The sequence below is a fragment of the Leptosomus discolor genome, chromosome 1, assembly GCF_034619465.1.
Source record: "Leptosomus discolor isolate bLepDis1 chromosome 1, bLepDis1.hap2, whole genome shotgun sequence".
Classification (NCBI taxonomy): Eukaryota; Metazoa; Chordata; class Aves; order Leptosomiformes; family Leptosomidae; genus Leptosomus; species Leptosomus discolor.
Genome location: NC_141391.1, coordinates 139,628,581 through 139,648,878, shown reverse-complemented (window position 1 = coordinate 139,648,878; position 20,298 = coordinate 139,628,581).

Below are 20,298 nucleotides of genomic sequence, written 5' to 3'. Positions count from 1 at the left end.
CTTAAAATTTAGAAATTTTTTTCTTGTAAGAAGGCTTGTAAGTTTTTATGTAGTTTTCCTTCAGTTTACATTTAGTCTAGGTCATTTTAGGAAAGTAAATCACTTTCTGTATTTGTAGAGACACTGGAAGAAATGAGCATTTTGAGCACACAGTTGCACAGAATCACAGAATGGCAGGGATTGGAAGGGACCTCTGGAGATCATCTAGTCCAACCCCCCTGACAAAGCAGGTTCACCTACAGCAGGTCACACAGGACTGTGTCTAGGCGAGTTTTGAATGTCTCCAGCGAAGGAGACTCCACAATCTCCCTGGGCAGCCTGTTCCAGTGCCCTGTCACCCTTAATGGAAAGTTTTTCCTCATGTTGAGGTAGAACTTCCTGCGCTCCAGTTTGTGCCTGTTGCCCCTTGTCCTGGTCCCTGAGCACCACTGAAAAGGGTCTGGCCCCACACTCTTGACACCCCCTTTACATATTTGTAAGTATTGATAAGGTCCCCTCTCAGTCTTCTCTTCTCCAGGCTAAAGAGTCCCAGGTCCCTCGGGCTCTTCTCATAGGAGAGATGCTCCAGTCCCCTAATCATCTTCATAGCCCTCTGCTGGAGTCCTTCCAGTAGTTCCCTGTCCTTCTTGAACTGTGGGGCCAGTACTCCAGATGCGGCCTCACCAGTTTCTGTATAACCACCTTCACAACTTAGCAGAAATAAAGCTTCAGTTTGTGTTTTCCAGGGCTGCAACTTGATTTAAAAGGTATTAATGCAAATGGCAGCACAACAAATTATAAGAGGTGCTTTTCAGATGATCCTTCTCTTTCTCTTTCTTACATGCTGCACTGGGAATACCTGGAAAGAATTGTCCACAGGTTGGATTTGAGGAATCCCATCCATGTTAAACTCATTGAAATCAGGTTAAATCTGATAAAGGACATCAGAGAGCCAATAAAGTTCAGCAGTATAAATGCAAATCACACAAATAAAACTCATACAAGACGCACATCCCCATGGATAGATGTATGAAATACTGCTTCCTGCAGCGCTTGGCAGTGTTACGTTTCACATCTTTGGGAACTGGTTTCAAACTCCTGTCCAAACTCGAATATATGCTATTAATGAACCAAACCATAGTATTCCAGCCAGTGTGTAGAGTGGTTCTAAAAGCTCTGCTAGAAACACAAGTGAAATTAAAATTCAGAAGATCATGGCCCAGTTCTTACTTGAGAAAAATGCAAGAACCTATGACCAATCGCTACTAATCAAGTGACTTAAAGAAAACCTATATTGATATTTTGAAAGCGAAGGTGTAATTTTTCAGTATTCACATATATAGCATCTTTGCATTGTGAACCCATTAGGTAGCACAAGATGGGGATATTGTGGGTGGGCCAATAATTGAATGGAGTACTCCGTATAGCAGCATGTTTTTTGTTATGTTGATGAGCATTTTACAATTTTTTTAAACAATAGTGCTGTATCACGTAAGCATGGTGATGGGGCACCTTGGTGTGTGTGGAACTCAGGTATTTCTGTAGGTCAATAGCCTGTGGGTAAGCAAAGCTACTGAGCAAGGCTATTGCTGCTGCAGTAATCATCATCTAACTTCTTTCTGCTTTTTGTTGCAGTTGGACTTGAATGGTTTCCATGACATAAACTGTCTAATGCCAAAGCAAATGTTACATTCCACTTCAGAAGTTAACAGCATAAATTGTGAGTCCAGAGGTCCCAAACTCACACCTACTTATTACACAAATGATGTTAAGTGTATAAATACTCATGCAACTGATGTGGGTGTATAAGCATGTCTCACTTGCATGTGCACTAACTTTTGAAAATTAGCATTTGTTACTTCAGATGTTGTTTAAAAGTTTTCCTTTGATCTTAGTTGCACATTTGTTAGTGGTTTTCCGTAATCAGTGCAGATGTTTGAGTGAAACAAATTTGTCCACGGTAAATACTTATCAGTAAAGCTAAAACTGCTTGTTTGTATTTTAAAAAACAATCAAACCAGACAGACTCTATCATATTGTCTGTTTGAGCTCTGCTATGTATACATGAAGATGTCTAGAGACAGAAGACCTCTGTGACTTGTTTCCTATAGAGGCTGTATGGGAGAGTCTTTCTGTACATAGATACAAGATTTCTGAAGGTTTAAATTCTTGGCTGACACTGGTGATGACTGCAGTGCCAATTCAGACAGAGAAGAGTGCTGGAAAAGTGGAGAAACAATGATACCCTAGGGTTGTAGAAAGATGAGATCACTCATGGATATGTTGAATGCTAATATTATGTGACTGCTGATGACCACACCTTCCCAGGGGCAGAATCATTCACTCAGCTTTCAGTGGCTAAAGGGAAAAGTTTCTGGATACAACCTCTAAAGTTGCAAGAATAATTTGTCCAGGGACAGGTTCGTTCTTGTTTGACAGATTTTTTTCAGTGCTTAGCTTAAAGAGCAGGAGAATCTAGGATGTTCATTATATGGAAAAACAAAATAATAAAAGTACACACCAAAAAAATCCAACCAACCAACCAAAAAAAAACCAGAACAAAAAACAACCCCAAACTGTAGACCTACGGAAGAATGAAAACAAATCAAAAGCTTAGAGGCTTGTGAAAAAGATGCTTCTCTTACCGCTCGCTTTTGCATTACAAGATACTTGCCTGCACAACATTACTTTTCTCCTCCTCCAAAACTAAATTTATGTACTGATGTGTGACCTAGAGGCTATTTGGGATTTGCTTTTCTTGAATCATTGCAGGTGATGTTGTATGGAAGTGGAGGCTTCAGAACTTCTGTGAACACTTCCCTGGTGATCAGCGGTAAAACATGTGAGCAAAAAGTATTAGCTGTATGAGTGCTCCTAAAATCTCTTTTCTGTCATTTGCGCATTTACTTTCTTCCTTGAGGTTCCTCACTGTGCACAGAGGGCTACGCAATTGTTCAGTTTGAGTCTTCCTGGTCAGAATTTTTGTCTTGTTTCCAGCACTGGCTGTGTAACTAATAGCCCAGGACTTTGTAGGCTTAAAAGACTAACAGAATTATTAGCCTACAGCTTTCATTTGAGAATGTCTTCTAGTCTCTCTTTTCTCTTAGATACAATACTATTGATTTGGTTAAAAATGATGGTAAATTGCTACTAGATTAGAGTGGATGACTGCTTATTAGTCTGGGCAGAGATTATACAATATTAGTTTTTATTTATTTTTAACAGTATATTCCTTTCTAGATAAACCTTAATGGTCTTGTAGAGATGCAAATAGCTATGTGTTTGTTCGAGCTGCAAGTAGAAATGCCAATAAGAAAATACCTTACCTACAAATATAGTAACAGGAAGATTTGTAGAAAAAAAGATACATAGTTTTGTTTTCCATTTTACATGGATGTCATAATAAAACACAAGCAAAAATTTCAAGGTAGTTTTAAGACTTTGATTAAAGAGATGCTGTTTACTTTACCCTATGGTGAATTTACTCAGTGGCTTGAACTCAAGATTAAATGTGCGTTGGGCCAGAAGATTGCATAGAAAGGACTGAAATCTGAGTTGAGAGACGGAAAGAAAAAAAACTTTTTTCTGCTGTGTGCAGAGGGACTGCGATGCAGGAGGTGGGACGCTATGTCACGATTTCCTAAAGAGCAGCCTGATGAAACACAAGCATTCGTTTTGGCTTGTAAGACAGAAATGTAAAATGGGAAATACACAGAAAAGCCTAGAAAAGAAACCAAATTACTGAGATCCATTATGTGGATGGAGAAGGGGTCAGTGTGGGACTGAAATGGCAGTTTGGTGGCATCACTGGAAGAGAAGAATATTGATGCAGGAGAACTCACCGCATTTAGTTGTTCCATGTAGAAGTTACATGAGCATCCAGGGACAGTGGAAAGACATTAAGTAATAGACTGTATCAGTAATATAGAACTGAATGAAGAGTGCAGGGGGAAGGTATGGGAAGCCACAGTTTGTAAACCAGTAATATAAAGATTAACAGAAATTGAGGCAGTAGATGTGATTGCTGAGGTGTAAAGATGGAAGAACAAAGCTAAGGATGTTCAATGGTATGATTATCAAAGAGAGAGTTTTGATGCAGAAATACAGGGAGAATAATCTTTTTAGGCATTCAAATGAAAAATCCTTCAGATACCAAATAAGCCATTTTTAAATTATAGGAAGATATTTTTATTTGCTTTGCTTTACTTAAAACTGCAATAGCAGTTACATAAAACAGTGTAGGATATATTTCATATAGATACTAGTTCATCAAATTACCCTTACCTTTCAGCTGAGTGCAGAAACTCTCTTTGTTCCAACTAGTTTAGTTTTTAAAGTAATTTCTGAGGCATAAGCATTTCTCCCAAATGAATACATTCCTGCTTTTTACCAGTCCTTTAATATTTATTTAAAGAGCTATAGGCAGTACTTTTCATACATTAAATACAATTTATTGACTGGCTTGAAGGAAAAGTACAACTTGGTCCCATGAAATGCGTATTTGCCAATTTCTGTCTCATTAAATACTCTGCCTTGTTTCATGGTAGGTTTTAGCTGCTGAGTTTTTGAAAGATAACATGAAACATAACAGGAAGCAAGAGTTTGCCTTTTTTCTTTTTTTTTTCCCCCCTCAGAAGTGGAGTTTATGCTTCTGTTGCTCTAGTGAAGCAGTGTTTGTATGGAGAAACTTATGATTTAACCAACACAAAAGTCTGTCCATCTTCTTGTCCACATGCAGTCTATGGGACTTGAATAATTACTCAGTTAAATACCATATTTAAGGAGAAGACAAAAATAAGTTGTGATTTTGCAATACCTCATTAGGTGGGCTATATTTTTAAAGACAGAATGTCTTTAATTTATTCCATCATATTTTTTGCCAAGATACAATATGTTAGTGCAGGAAATTAAAAGGTAATCTTATGGTTGATGTTTGTCAAAGAGTTTTAGGACTCACTCATATCCTGTGCATTCTGCAATCCCCAAACTGTTTCGTATTTCACCTGTATTTTCTCCAGTAGGTCCGTGAATGATGGAATGAAATGCCTACGTATGTAGAGAGGACTTAAGGTAGGGAATGAGGACAAGAACTGCTAGAAAAATTTCCTCTTGGAGAGTTTCTTATCCACTGGGCAGCAATCTCCTATTTTCATAGTAATCTCTTTACACTCTTCTCCATGAACCTTGCATCTCTTTCTAATAGTAGGATGACTCCAACAACCTTGCTAGTATCCTCATATCCTCCTGGTTAAAGTTGCTGTACTGGTATGTACAGTGTAGCCCACTTAAAGCTGAGAGAATAGAACCTGCTTTCCCATTCTGAATGCATATAGTTAGGTGCTAACATATTATGTAAAGATGTGTGGCACCACAGATCATGTTTATTAGTGGTAATAAGTGAGGCTGTGGTGTTTCATGCTGAACTCAATGTGTGCAGTGAACATTGCTGCATGAATTTGCTGCCTCGTGGATTCCTACTTTAAACACAAGATGAGAGCTAAGATGTTCTCCTCAGCCACAGTGGTGGTAATTCTGGGAAGAATAAAAATTGCAGAAATATAAATAACTAAATGAGCAGAAAAGAAGGTGCTTCTGGGACTGTTGATATTAAGATGTAAGCAAAGGCGTTTGAAATTATACTCCTAGAGTTGAACCTCTAAATAATACCAACAAGGAACTTTACATCCTCAGTGCTCTTTGTGGGATCGATCTAAGTTACTCATAAAGTTGTGAGGAAAGTATCATACTAAAGGTATGATAATAAAGGGTGAAAGAAAAAATTGTTCAGTTCTACTCTCGCATTCTTGCAGGTATATATGATTCTGTAATACAGAAAATTAGAATGAATTTCTGAGACAGAAAATTGCTTCTGATATGGGATAGCATTCAAAATACATACTGTAACTGAGGTTTTAGATCTAATATTTATGGCTGGAGTTTTTTTACACTGTCTGCCTGATAATGTTTGAGTAAATATAGCATTGTAGAATAAAAACAGGCACGTCTTAAAAGACAAAGGTAAAGCTCTTCACTTCTTGCTCTTTGAAACAGTCCCTCGTGTTATAGAGGAAGTGATACTAAGAGGAACTATGTGTACAGAATTCAGGTGTAGAGTTAAAAGGCACTGTTAATTTCAGCTGAACACATACTTTGCTGAAATACATGGTCCCTTCCTCCTAGATATTTGCATTCCAGCAGAATAGGACACCATATCTTTGGGAAAAATGTAAGCTGCTAGATATGTACTGCCAAAATTTGCTAGTAAAAACTTTCTGCAAAGGGCCCTTAAGAGTTTCCCCGTTCACTTGGGACAAGTCTCTATGGTTAGCATTTCCAGCTCTAAGACGCAGAAGACAGCTAGCAGGGCAAGACACATGTTTCAGTGTCTATTATGCAGCATGTATGGCATGTTGGAAACCAGCAATGGAAATTTTAAGTTAAACTGAGAGCTATGATATTTCCAGCTATTTTGTACTTTAAAGTGCTGCGATTGTGAATATGTGTATTAGAATGTTCTGCAGTTTCATATTCAGACTTATGCTGTATGTCATTAGCTGGTGCATGTTTACACTCAGAGCAGGCCTGAATTGTGATCAGTGAGAAGTTAGTTGACCTGCAGTCAATCTCTTACTTATGCATTATACTTACACGTTTTTTCTCCCAAATGCAAAATTTTACAGTTCCAGTTTTCAAAAATACCCATTCAGTTCTTTGTGGTGGCCGTTTCCAGGTGAGAGGCACTAAGTGAAGCCACTGTTTGAGCTATCTCAAAAGGGAAGAGGATTTTTTAATAACTAGTTTGTATCCATTTGAACCTTGTGGCTAGAAGTTCTCAGGCAGTTTAGGATGAAGTTTGCAGTATTACATGACAGTGCTATGTCTGACTCTTCATGTGTCGTTTGAATTCCCCATGAACAAAAAGGACTTTTACTAGACCTGCACTCTCGTCAACATTTAGTCTAGTGTTTCTAGGTATATGCAGGCAGTTATCAAGATTTTCAAATTAATTTATCTCATGTTTGTAAACTGTTTAATCCTGTATGTAATTTTAATCTGGAACCTGTGTCCGCATTTTTAGTGCTAAAGCATGTATTAGCAATTGAGGGGAAACTATGACAGTCGTTGTTATGTTAGCAAATAAACCATATGAATTCACTTCAGGATATGATATAGTTGGAAAAGTAGTAGACAGGCTGTGGGGTGTTAGAATAAGATTTTTAAGCAGCACTGGTGATTAATAGAGACACAAAGCAAATTTCTGGTTGTGAAAAACATGAGAGGGTGTAGCATCTGGAATTGTGAGAATACTGCCTACATTCAGTTGAAGTAAACATGGCCTGGATGGTCCTCTTTTTACTGTAGACAACTAAGAAGAACAGGTCTTCTAATTGAGAGTGACTATGAAGTTTACTTTAGGTTGTAAGCATCTTTCTGTTAAATGTGGTATCTTAAGGCTGTACATAAATCGTGATTTGTCAACCTCATTAACCTCTTGTGCGAGGCTAAAGCCAGTTCTTAATCCAAAATCACTGCCGATCTGAAACCAGAATCCGTTCAATTGCCTCATACTGTTTTCTGAAAAATAATGTTGTCTTGTCAGGACAAGCAGGGGCTTCTGCAATGTCCCAGGAGTTGCACAGTATCTTGGCTTTCCCAGTGCGTGAAAGAAATTCCATGTAGCCAGTAAAAGCTTTGAAAACTCACTTAAGTGTGTTTCCTTCTAAATGGTGCTGTTACAAATCTGGTCAGTAAGCATGTAGAGTCACTGAAATGGAGTTGATGATATTTCACAGGGAAGGGGCATAATTTCAGTTGTAAATAGAGTAGCTCTTTTTAACTAAAGAATTCTGCTGCATGCCAGTAAGTGGAAACAAAGATTAGTACATCAGAGGAAGAAATTATGGTCCTGAGACACTGACAGCATGTTTCTTAATCTTACACTACATAACTGTAGTTAATGGATACAGGTTTGATGCTGTTGTAGCTACCTATAGTATTGTTTCCAGTCTTCTTTCTGTTCTTCCTGCACACTGATCTGTGTTGTTGCTCTTCTGTTGCTAATCCTTCCTTCCAGCTCTTTGTTCTACTGAAATGAAGTTTAAATTGTGCCTTTCGCTTACCTGTTTTGCAGACTTGTCTCTGCTGACCAGATTACTTCTGACTTTAGAAAGGAGGAAAAATGCCAGTTACTCAAAAGCACTGCTGCAAGTAGGAGATCAGCCTACAAAGAGGTTTATTTTTCAGGAGATGTTTGACTTCAGAAAAGAAATATTTTACATAATAAGGCCTTGGCTGTACCACATGCTTTTAAATTTGAGAAAGCTGTGTGATACGCAACTAACTTCAGTGTAATAGATTGCTTCTCCCTTATTCTCAAGAAAGGTTGGGAGATGTTACTGTGAAATTTCGATCAGAAAGTCTATCCATGGAGATACTTCACTAATTTAAGATCTCAGAAACTTCCTCCCCATTGGAATGGGTGTCTTTTTTTTTTTGAGTATATAGGAAACTAACAAAAAATACTGTTTTTTAAAATTGTATTATTTCATGAAAATAGAAGGTCTCCTGTTAAATTGGTTTTGTTCTTGTGTCATTTGAACTGTACTTTCTACTACTATACTCTACTTTCTACAGTATATACTCTACTTTCTACTACTAAGTCCAACCATGCCTTATCTATCAGTTGCTTCTATTTCCTGTTTTCCTTTCACATTTTGAAGTTTCTCAAACAGTAAATGTTTTCAAAGCTTATAAACTGAAATACTTGATGATGGTTTTGAAATAAAACTTTTTACTGGGGTCTGTTAACAATCAGTCTTCTGAAAGGCATTCATGTCAAATTGCAGTATTAAAAATTTTTGCTTAGATTTCTAGACAGAAGTTACTACCTCGTGTTGTTTTTTCCAGATCTTCCTATTGCAAATCTCTACGTTCATGTAAACATACCTACGCTGCATGGTAGAGGAGGGCTTCTGATAATACAGTGTGTTCAAATAGTACACATTTTTCTAAATATAGCTATCTGAAGTTGAGTTCTGAGTGATATAAGTGGAATTTAATTAAAAAAAAAGCTTCTGGAAAAACTGGGCAAACAACAGTTTATACAGCTATATCTCATTCAGATTCTGTATAACTCTTTCAATCACTTTATAAAAACTCCATGTATATGTCAACAGGGGTCTGTTTTTTTCTTTTGAGTGCAAAGGCAATCTAAAATTTGAAAATCCAACTATAGCCATTAATCAGGATGCAGCCAGTGTCACCAGTGTATTTTGAATAAGGTAATACATAGTAGAAAAGGTAGATAAGGTAGAAAGGTAGAATAAATTTCAGCTCAGTCTTTTATAGCTTTTCAGCATCAAAAGTAACTAACATTTATCTGTTTATCAATAATTGCTTTACATGACTGTAATTTAAAATGAGACTTCAAGACAGTTCACTCTCAGATGTTTTCCTTCAAATCAGTAGAGCAGAAATACTGGTGAATGTCTCAAAAAGTAGTGCTTCTAATTTCCCCAGTATTTAAGGGTGCAAAATTTGGGATTTTCACAAGTGTGATATAGTTATGAGAATTAATTATCTTAATTATTTGTTTATCAATGCATTTTATAAATGTAAACTGAAAAAAAAAACCCTACTGATGGTGTCAGACACTTGGAAAAACTTTGTGTGTTTAGTTAGGTCAGCTTTCTCTTGCTTTATACTACGTTTCTCATACTATGGTCAGTTTATCACCTTTGGCAGCAATTCTTATCCTAGTCAGATGTGGTATAGGGCCCTATGGAGTTTTATGCTTCTTCCTAAGATTTCCATTGTGTTTACTCTGCTTCTAGATACTTCACTGTACTTCTAAGCATGGTTTTCAATTACCATCTTTATGCTGTGACATCCGGGTGCTGAGAATTTATTTCTGTTCACGTGGAAGAAGCAGTCTTGGAAAATGCTTATCAGATGCTCTGTATTACAAATTTATATAACACCTAATAGCAGAAACAAGAATGTAATCTCAAGAGCATACAGGTATGAGACTTGCTAAAAGAAGGTTGAATGTGGTGTTTTTCATCTAAGGCAATATCCCTCTGTGGAAAAGGCCTTAGAAATTCACTGGGATTAAATAAATATCTGTTTTTCTATAGAAATTATTCTAAAAGCATATATGTTTCATTACCATACTTTTAATTTTTGAGAGATTTAATTGATCATCTGTAATTCTGTAGCAGGACCACTGTTGGCTGTTAACATCATATTAAATGCCATAGAATATTTTCGTAAGAGTTGCAGTATGTATTGTATGTAGCATATACATGTTACACAATATACACTCATTTATATTTATGATTTTGGAAGCAATAAGCAGTGGTTTATTTGTCTTTTTTAGTTGGATTTCATAGTGCAGTAGTATTTTAAAATATCTCAGCTAATCAGAATTGACTAGCAATCTAAAAGGCACATGAGTGAATACTGAATTTTGACAACTGAGGATGAAAAATAACTCGTTTATCTTCATATATACCTCTATAAATACATGCATATGTGCATATACACATATATGTATGCATACACACATTTCTTCATGACTGAAGTAGAATGCTGTAGCAAATGCTATGCAGCGAAGCTTTATATGGTGCAAATGAGCAGGCTTTATTCACAGCATATACAGGAGTGATAATATTTCTTGAAGCAACCTCTGTGCTGCTAGTTTCAGTGACAAAGCGTGTGGGCTGGTATCTTCTACATACATACAGCTTATGGACAGTACTTGGGGGCACTGAGTAAATAATAAACATAAATACATCATTTTGAGGGAGAAAAAGATGACTGGAAATGATCAGCATGGATTTACCAAGGTTATACTGATTGTCTTCTGTGATGAAACAGCTGGATGAGGCTGTCGATGAGAGAGAGCAGTAGATGTCATTTATCTTAACTTCAGCAAGAGTTTTTGGACAATGCCTCCAAATATTCTTGTGTTCAATTTAGAATGTTATGATCTGGATGGGTGGACAAATAAATACATAAAAAATGGTTGGATGATCTGGCTTAGACAGTAGTGATAATGGGTCATACTCTAGCCAGAGGTCAGTGACAAGGGGAGCACCACGGGGATTTCTTCTGGGACTTGTCCTTGCTTAACACTTTCAGCAATGACCTGGAGAAAGTGATGCATGTTTATGAAGTTTGCAGATGACACCAAATTGGAGGGATGAGTCTTGAGGGCAGAAATGTCATCTTGAATGACCTAGACAGGCTAGAGGAGTGGACCAACAGGAAACCTACAAAATTCAACAGGGATAAATGCAAAGTGCTGTACTTGGGAGGGAAGAATCCCCCTACAGTGATACAGTTTGGGGGAGCAGCTCTGCAGGAATGGCCCTGGGCGTCTTGGCAGACAGCAAGCTGAGCATGAGCCAGCCCTGTGCCCTGGCAGTGATGAGGGCTAACAGCATCCTTGGTTGTATTAACAGGAGCAGTCAGTAGGTTGAGAGAAGAGATGATTCCCCCTTACATACTATGCTTTAGACCTCATCTAGAAAACTCCATCCAGTTCAGGGCCCTTCAGTATGAGAAAGGCACTGATAAACCGTAGGGAGCTTAGCAAAGGGCCACCACAACGGTCGGGGGCTACAGCTTTTGTCCTAGAAGGGGAGGCTGAGGAAACAGGATCTGTTAATCCCAGTCCAGAGAAAGCTTTGGGAGGCAGAGCGATCTACTAACAGCCTGCTAGTATCCACAAGGAGGTCACTGAGATGATGGAGTCCCAGCGGTGAATGATGAGAGGATACAGAGGCAATGAACATAAATTAAAATTAAAGGTTCAGACTAGATATAAGGAAAAGCTTTTTCACCATGATCTCAGTCAAGCAATGGAACAGGTTGCCCAGAGTCCTTGTGGGGTCCCCACATTTGGAGGATTTCAAGACCCAGCTGGATGAAGCCCTGAGCAACCTGTTCTAATCTAATAGTTGTCCCTACATTGAGCAGGAGGTGGGACTTGAGACCTCCTGAGGTCCCTTCCAACTCATATTCTTTGATTCTGTAATATCTGGTTGAAATATGCACAGCTGTACACAGCTGGAGAGGAATTCTATATCATTCTTTCTCTGTGCTGGGGAGATGTTGCTTCTGAAGCATTCTGAGTTGTTGCTTAATATATGAGCTTACTAAGAATGCCTTAACAAAGAGGTTAAATATGGTAGAGAGTTAAAACCTGGAGCCCACATTGCAAGTTCAATACAAATCCGTGCATTGGGAACAAGGTTCAGCAACTTTGTCATGGGGGAGAAAAATTGATCCCATCTTACCATGAGGCTAAAGAGCATTCTTCCTTCCAGTAAGGCTTCAGGGGCTGTGACCCAGTCTGTCCCCAGCTATTCCATCTGTCCTCAGGACACCGTACAATGTCTGACATTGGGCTGAAGAGACAAGCATTTTGAACAAGAGTCCAAATTTGTGTGAATGAAGGGCAGCTGACACTGGAGACAGTACCAGCTAAGGCTGCACTGTTGTCTCTGGGTATATGCTACCATGTTGTGTTGTGATCTTATGGAGCTCGATCAAAAAGCATGCATCTTTTAAGTCATTTCTTGTCTCTGTTTTGACACCTGAATTGCTCTCCTGATTTCACTTATGCTTCTTTTTCAAAATATGCCTCTTTTAATAATGTTAAATATTTCTGAATTTAGTAATTCATATATATATGTTGATAGCTAGAAAACTGTAGCAAAAAATGCCCTTTTGCCAATATATAATGGAAAATGACAGCATGTTTGGCATGTGAAATTACTGTGATGATTCTAAAACTTAGTAATGCGTATAGAATTTGTTTTAGTTCAGACGTAGTTTCCTTAATTTTAGGTGTATTTTTTTTCTGTAGCTGTTTAAAGTGAAAAGTACACAGCTCTTCTGGTGTTCAGCTTCAATCTTTTTATTTGTTCAAGTGCATTTTTAAGTGGCTTTCTGCAACTAAAAGTTGTCATTTTGAAGGAGTTACGTTTAGGTAAGGCCTGGCACTGTTGTTTGGGAGACTGTGATGACTGAAGGACTGGAGTTTAAGGCAGTAAGAGGAAACAATTCCATTCCCAGTTTTGTCACAGACCTCTGTGTGCATAACACCGATGAAATTTGTTATCTGTAGATCACTTTCCTAATCTGTAAAACATGTATGAAGACCTTTGTAAGGCATATAAGTATTGTCGTGCAGACTTAAAGCCTGTTCTGGAATCTGCCTGGGGAAAGCACTGTGAACTGCCATAGACTGATCAGGAGTTTGGGAGCTTGGAGCACTCTCCATCAACACTCCCCAGTGTGCTTTATGTGGTCCCATGCATGCTTTCTCCTACTCAAATTGGGGCTACATCTACTTTTGATAGAAAGGCAGAGAGTATTACTTGCTTTGGTAAATAATTCCTCCAAAGGAATACTATTGAACATAGACAGGACTTTGATGATAACCAGCAAGGAAGACTTCAGAGTGGACAGAAGTACTGTCCGTGCTACTGCAAATGCCGGTCTGCTCTTTATCAGGACTTCCATAATGGTGGTTTTCCTTGCTACAGAAGAAAAATTTAAAACATGAGATTTCTGAGTCTTTGATAAATGAAAAACTCATCAGACTATCTGTCAAATACTATATCAGGCAGAAGTAGTTGTTTTTGTTGTGGGACTTTGCATCTTGGATTACGAAGTGACAGTCTGTCCTGGCTGCACATGGTAAAGTAAAACCAGTTGTGTGTCAAGATATTTATGAAGTGCTTGGATTTGAGGTCAGTACCTAGTTCTAAAAAGAAAACCATATTCATGTTCAAAAAGAGACTCTATTTTGGTTTGCAACCAGTGTATGAGGTATTCTTTCTAGTAATTTGAGGTAGAAATGAATGCAGCGTGACTATTTAACACATTACACATTTTTTTCAAATTGTATTCAAGTTGGAATTCTTTTTGGTACTTCAAGACAATGACAACAACGAACATATATCCCTCTTGAAATGGATTAGGGCAGTGAGATTTCAACAGGGACAAGTCAAAACACCTGTCTCAGCAGAGAGTGCTCAGGATGTCTAGCGAAGCAGGTGATAGAAAGAGTGAGGAAAAAGGAACTGGAAAGGAGTTCTTCACGCTCACCAGCCAACCTCCTTCCCTTACGCTCCCAATAGTTCATCTCTGTGAGTCTGTGATGGGGGAAAGCTGAGGTCTGTGGAAGAATGCCTGACTTCTGCAGGCACACAACCAGCTGGTTACAAGTTTACTGTTTCAGCTGGCCAGCAGGTCTCCCCAAGAAAGCCCGGCAGCACAGACTTCCATGTAACACGGTGGAAGAGAAAACTGTTCTGGGTCTGCATCAGTCACTGAAAAAGAGACACTTGCTTTAAATGTGGGATCACCCTCATGCAAGGATTTAGAATCAAAGTGTTAACACCCCGTATTAACATAAGGTAGCGGATTGCCAAGAAGAACTCTTAAAATGCCCTAGATGCTTTTGACTGCCTGCATGACTTGGCTTTTGAGCATTTCTAAGCAGTAGATTGAACAGAAGAATCTTTAAAACAGGTGGGTCACCTTTGTGCAAAACTTCAAATACTTCATATGACCAATCACACTGGAAAGATTTAAGGGGACTGCTATACTTTTTAGATTGTATTTCCACCATTCTGTATGAAAAATTTTCAGTGAAATTAGGACAAAAGAATAAAATGCCCCAAATCCTGAATTTTGAAAATAAGAATTTATTAGTTCACCTTCTGAAGTTTTTATTATTAAAAGCAGAGAGAGATCTGATTTGCAAGATCTACAAATAAGTTTTACCTTCTGCTGGCAGGGCTAGCTATGTAACGTTGAAAATTGGTCCAAGAATCCCCTTCTGTGTGTCCTTACACGGCAATGCCCCGTACTTAATCTGGGATTATAAATAACAGGTACTGACTGTATGCAAAGGCTGGCTCAGGGACTGTTGCAGAAATGGGGTATATCAGAAGCCTGTAAGGCTCACACTGAAGTCAGCAGGAGCTCTTTATCTTTGGCCTTTTTTTACTTTAAATGAAAATGCTTTTTTTGTAGTTTTACGAATTTAGGAATTTATGCTTTTAATCCTGTCCACTTACAGTTTAGAGGCAGGGTTTGTTGTAGTTGCAAAACTAAATAAGATGAAGTCATGAAGCTGAATCTTTAGAGAAGTGGCGCTTTTGCAGTTTGATTCAGCTTCTTGCAAGAAAAATGTGCTTGTCGTGAGTCTTAGGCCAAGTTTAAAAAGTACATCGGAACATGTACCTTTTGCAAAAGGCTGTTCAGCAGGAGAGGACAAGTGTGCTCCTTCCTTTTTAATGCTTCCTTTGGGAAACAAAATGGGGAGAGAACCCTATGTAAACCTTTCCATTAGACCTAGTTATTGTAAAACACAGGTTTCACTTAATATTTAAATTTGGATCAGATTTATCTGTATTTTATCCTTTTTCAACTATTTGTGAGGATTTATTCTGTGCTTCAATTTGCATCTGCTTTCAGATGGCAAAGGAGAAACTCACTATGGCAACTGGAGTTCCATTTGAAAAAGGAATGTCCTTACCAGTCTAATTACTAGTGTAGTATGTGGGACTAACTCATCTTCCTTTATTGTTTAGTCCAATACTAGTAATGCCTTTGTCATTGAACAGCTGAAGAGCTCACAGTTACCCAAGTGGTACCAGACTGTAGGTTTGGGCTCCAGTGACAGTTGTAGTGCCGATATGTGTGTCACACCGTGTTACTTTAACTTTCACGTCGCTGTCACAGGAGTTCCAGTGTGGAACTTTTGTACAGGTGAAATGGGAGCTCTGGTATGTTACCTTTTTTCTTCCAGGTTAGTTGGCTCTTTCAGTGCTTATATTGGCACTGTTTGGTTATAAAATCTTCCAATTAGAAAATTTTATCTTTTTGCATGAAAAAGTGAAGTTCATTTTAAGGTTAATTGAAGCCTATATATGGATTGCTAAGGAAGGTGTTTCGCCTATTGTTACATAAAACTATGTTCCAGTTTGTGTTTCATCTAAGTACTGTTTACCAAGTCTCTCTTACATTAATTGAGTTACACTACACTCTCATGAGATATGTTTTTAACACAAAGAAATGAATACAGTGAAGGCTATTAAATATGGTAAAACTCTAGTATGTATGCTAATGTTATAGAAGACTGAGAAACACTTTATTTTTAAGGAGTCTAACCTTACGTAATTGTACTTTCTTGAAAAAATACTTTAATCTTGCTCTCATTTGTTTTAAATGGCCACCTTTTGTCAGTTAATGCCAATTCCTGTAATGTTTGACTTCATCACTCATAACATTTAGGATTATATCACTGTCTTGAAGAAGGAGGTGGGGTTTTTTTGTTTCAGTAGTAAAATAGTTTTGGTAAATATGAACACTGTGGTCCAAAGAATTTTTTGCAAATGTGGATTAAAAAAATGTTATTCCCCTTATTTTTCAAATAGAAAAAAAATAGATCTACTAAGTATCTGGAGTTTTCTCTTGTCCCAGTAGTAAACTTACTATTTCATTTTAGGGATGTAACGTTCTCAAATTGTTTTGTTTTATGTTTGAGAGTTTTCTGAAGTCTTTCAAGATTTTAAGAGGTATTTTTACCTCATGTTGCTTTCCAGAAAGTCATCATTTTCATCTTAAACATTGGAAGCTATGCCTGCTCCCTCCTTGTCACCCTCCTGATACCCCTTTTAATATGCCAATCTGTGGTAAATTTGTCGGAGAGAAGACTAGGGGGCCTGTTTTGTGGAATTTGAAATGCTGACAAGTCTGTCGACACTGGATGTGCGATTGTCCCTTGGAGCTTACATCCAAGTTTGTTGTACCGAGCAGAGAATAGAATGTGGGAGAAGTTATTCTGAGTGTGTGTGCATGTGATTGCAGTTTCCAAGGAGACCACCTTCTTTGTCTGAACATGTCCAAAATGATTGCCTAATTGATCTCATCATGTGGGACACTCTGTCTGTCTTTCTGTCTGCTTCTCTTGTGTGTTTTTTCCTCCACATTGTTAATCAAAAAGTAAAAAATTAAAAGTTATGTTCTCGAAAAGAGCCAAACAAAGCCATTAGCCTGTGCAAACAACAAGTTTGGACTGTCCTTTAGTCAAAACCAATTGCTAGTGTGTCACCAGTATGGATGTGAAACATGTTGTTGCTAGTGTTTCTTCCCAATCTGTGCTATAACTGGTGCATAGATGATGCTAAGCGCTTCTTTGAAAGAGACAGCTGTTAATGCTACTACTGAATTTCCACTAATTATAAAATGAAAGGACCGGCTCTCTTTTCCTTCTCAAAGCTCAATAGTCTAGTTTCACTGATTAAAGAACCAACAACAAAAAATCCCCCAAAACACAAAAAGCTCAGGGAAGGGGAAGATGTCAGTTAGTGACAGTGCTGAAAAGCATGCTGATGTGCTTTTTTTGTTGCTTGTGGTTTTGTTGGTACTGATGATTTGCTAATGAAAGCCAAAGCTCTTTCAAATTTAGTCCCTCAACAGTGGACCTGGAAATGAAGAGCTCAAGTTTAAAAACATTCTTGCTAAAGGGAGGAGAAGATTGCAGAAGGCAATAAGAATAAAGTGCTGAAGCAAAACTGGAGGTCACTGAATACTGCTATTCATATCACTCAGGAGCACAGGGGACTTAAGCCAATCCTCACTTTCTTGCTAAGGACAGACTCCTATTAACTTCAAGAGAAATTTAACCTGAACCTTGGACACAGAATGCTGTTGAGACAGAAATGGAAATTACATCGCAATTCAGTATGTAAAAAAAAATATTAAAAACATTATTTAATAAATTTAGTAACTACTGTAAGAAATAATTTTTTTTTTAATCCTTTCCGTGTTTGTTGTTTTTTTTTTTAATGACAGTCCTTTTCCCTGCAAATGCAGTCCATACAAAAGATGAACATCAGTTGCATAGAATGGTTTTGTTTGTTTATTTGTAGTAAGTGTCTGTAATGTGTGTAAAACTGGGGAGAGGGCATAGTCTGTGTCAGTTTATCTACAATGTGTCACGCTGGGGGTAAATACCAGCTGGTACATGAAAAAGGTCCAGGCAAATGTAAGCCAACAGAAGTAAGCACGGACAGCTTGAGGAGCAGAGTCTGAGAAAATACGTGGAGTTTGCAGCAGCCACAGCTCTCAACTCTCCTGGTGGCATTTGTTGGGTAGAATATGATTAATGTATCTCTTCAAGAAAAGATCTCAATGATTGATAGAAGCCAGACCCTCTCTGCCTTTAGTATAAACTAGAAAGAAGAGAATAGTTTCACAGGCCTTTGATCTTGCCAACTCTTACTCCTGCCTCACTTTACTCGTACGAGCAGTCCTGTTGAGCTGCTGGGTACAATTAAACATGAATGAGCATCATCAGAGTCTTTGCAATTATACATGACCTTAGCATCTGAGGATTTCAAAGTAGTAATTTGCAGGGTTTACAAGTCTTTTTGCCAGAGAATATTTTCTCTGTGTTTCATAAAGGTGAAAATTTAGGCAATAAGCAGATCGAGGACAACTTAAAGTACTAAGTAGTCCAGGGCAGAGCATATATAATTTTATAGACTGAGACCATTAGGTGGGACAGAGCAGGATGCTGTAAACCTGGGTGAAACAACAATTGAGGTCAGCACCCATCTTAATTTAGAGTGGCCTGTTTACAGAATGTCGTGCTCATAGGAAGATACACTACTGTGGCTACGAGTCCTAAATGTCTGTCACAAGTTCTGTGGTCCTCCTTCTACAACTCTGGAGAAATTCCTGAGCTGTATTTAATTAAAGCATGATAAATAGTGCATTTGAACAAATAAGTCTTTTTCCCCGTTTCTGTCTCGTCCCTCGAGTTCTGGCCAAAGCCTGAGGCCACTTCATATCTCTTCTGTTCTGCAAGAGTTATACGAAGAACTAGCAGGACTCATGACCTTTTAATTTGAGTATCTTATGTTTTAGCTAAGAGGGAAATCAAATTTGTAGCTAATTTTATTTTAAATTCCTGTTTGAACCTACTTTTGTTTCTTGCAAACACGGTACTGTTGAACATTGTTCATCTTATAAAAGCTGAGCTGTGAGGCAGCACTTTAGGACGTTTTCCCTCTGGGAATCTGACAACATGCAGCACAGTGGCAGTAAGGAGAGTGCTTGCAGAGGTGCTGCTCCCTCCTGAGAGTGAAGCAAAGAAGTAGCTGTCATATCCAGTGCGTGCATCTGCACTTACCTGACCTGAATGAACATGCCTCCCAAAGGACACATGCCTGTTATTGGAATATAGCATATTCGGAGTGCTGCACAAACAAAACTGCTTTTATTTGACATTATGGTAATTAAATAAACATTTAAAACAGACTTCTCATACTCACTTGATAAAATTTGTCTTTCTGAGTAAAGAGTTGAGACCTGACAATTGGGTTTTAGCGTACGTTTGAAGAAATCTGATTTCTCAATCTAATCTATTTGAGATTCAACTGGTTTTGAAACATGAAGATAATGTATCAGTGTATTATATAGACTACTAAGTCACAAATCACAGCAGTGCATTGGCACAACTGCCCTGTCACTTTATGCACAAAAATGCTGAGCTCTCCAAATGTACCTGCCTGACTTCTGCCCTTGTTTAGTAGCTGCCAGAATAGACAGGCTTAAACTTTTCTTCTCTCCTGTACCCTCGCCTCCCAGTCATTATCCTCCCTTTTCTTAGCTCCTCCTGCAGCAAACTACCAAAAGATATTGGACAAGGTCAAGCTCTCAAAGGGTGCTTCTGTCTCACAAAAAACGTATTTATTCAACCAGAGTCCCAAATGAGAAACCTTTAGTTCATCTACCTCTTGGTGTTTCTATGCTTTCCATCTTTTAGATTCCTCAGTACAGTATTCTGTGCCAAACTTAGGCAGACCCAGTCCGCAAAGCCTTTCTTGTGTGAGTGGTTATTAAACTAAAGTTAATGAGAATAATCATGTAAGAGTTCTTTTGCCTAAGGCAAATTCTTTTTCATTGCTATTTTTTAAGTTAAGTATATTCTAGGACTTTGACAAACAAAATCTATTTTAGGAACCTATTTAAACTAAAGAAAAGATTACAGGAGCTCCTCTTTTTTCAACTTACACATAGCTAATATACATATTTTGTATTTGGCACATATTGAACCTTTTCAGAACGTGATTTTCATTGTGGTGTTAATCAAAAAGAGTCAACATATTTTTTCAGTATTAGGAAATATTTTTGAATTCAATTAGGACAGAAGAACAATTTACCACAGTATCAGGCAAGTCAGGAAATCAAAGCATTGGCTTCTTACACGGTCTGATGTCTTCCAGA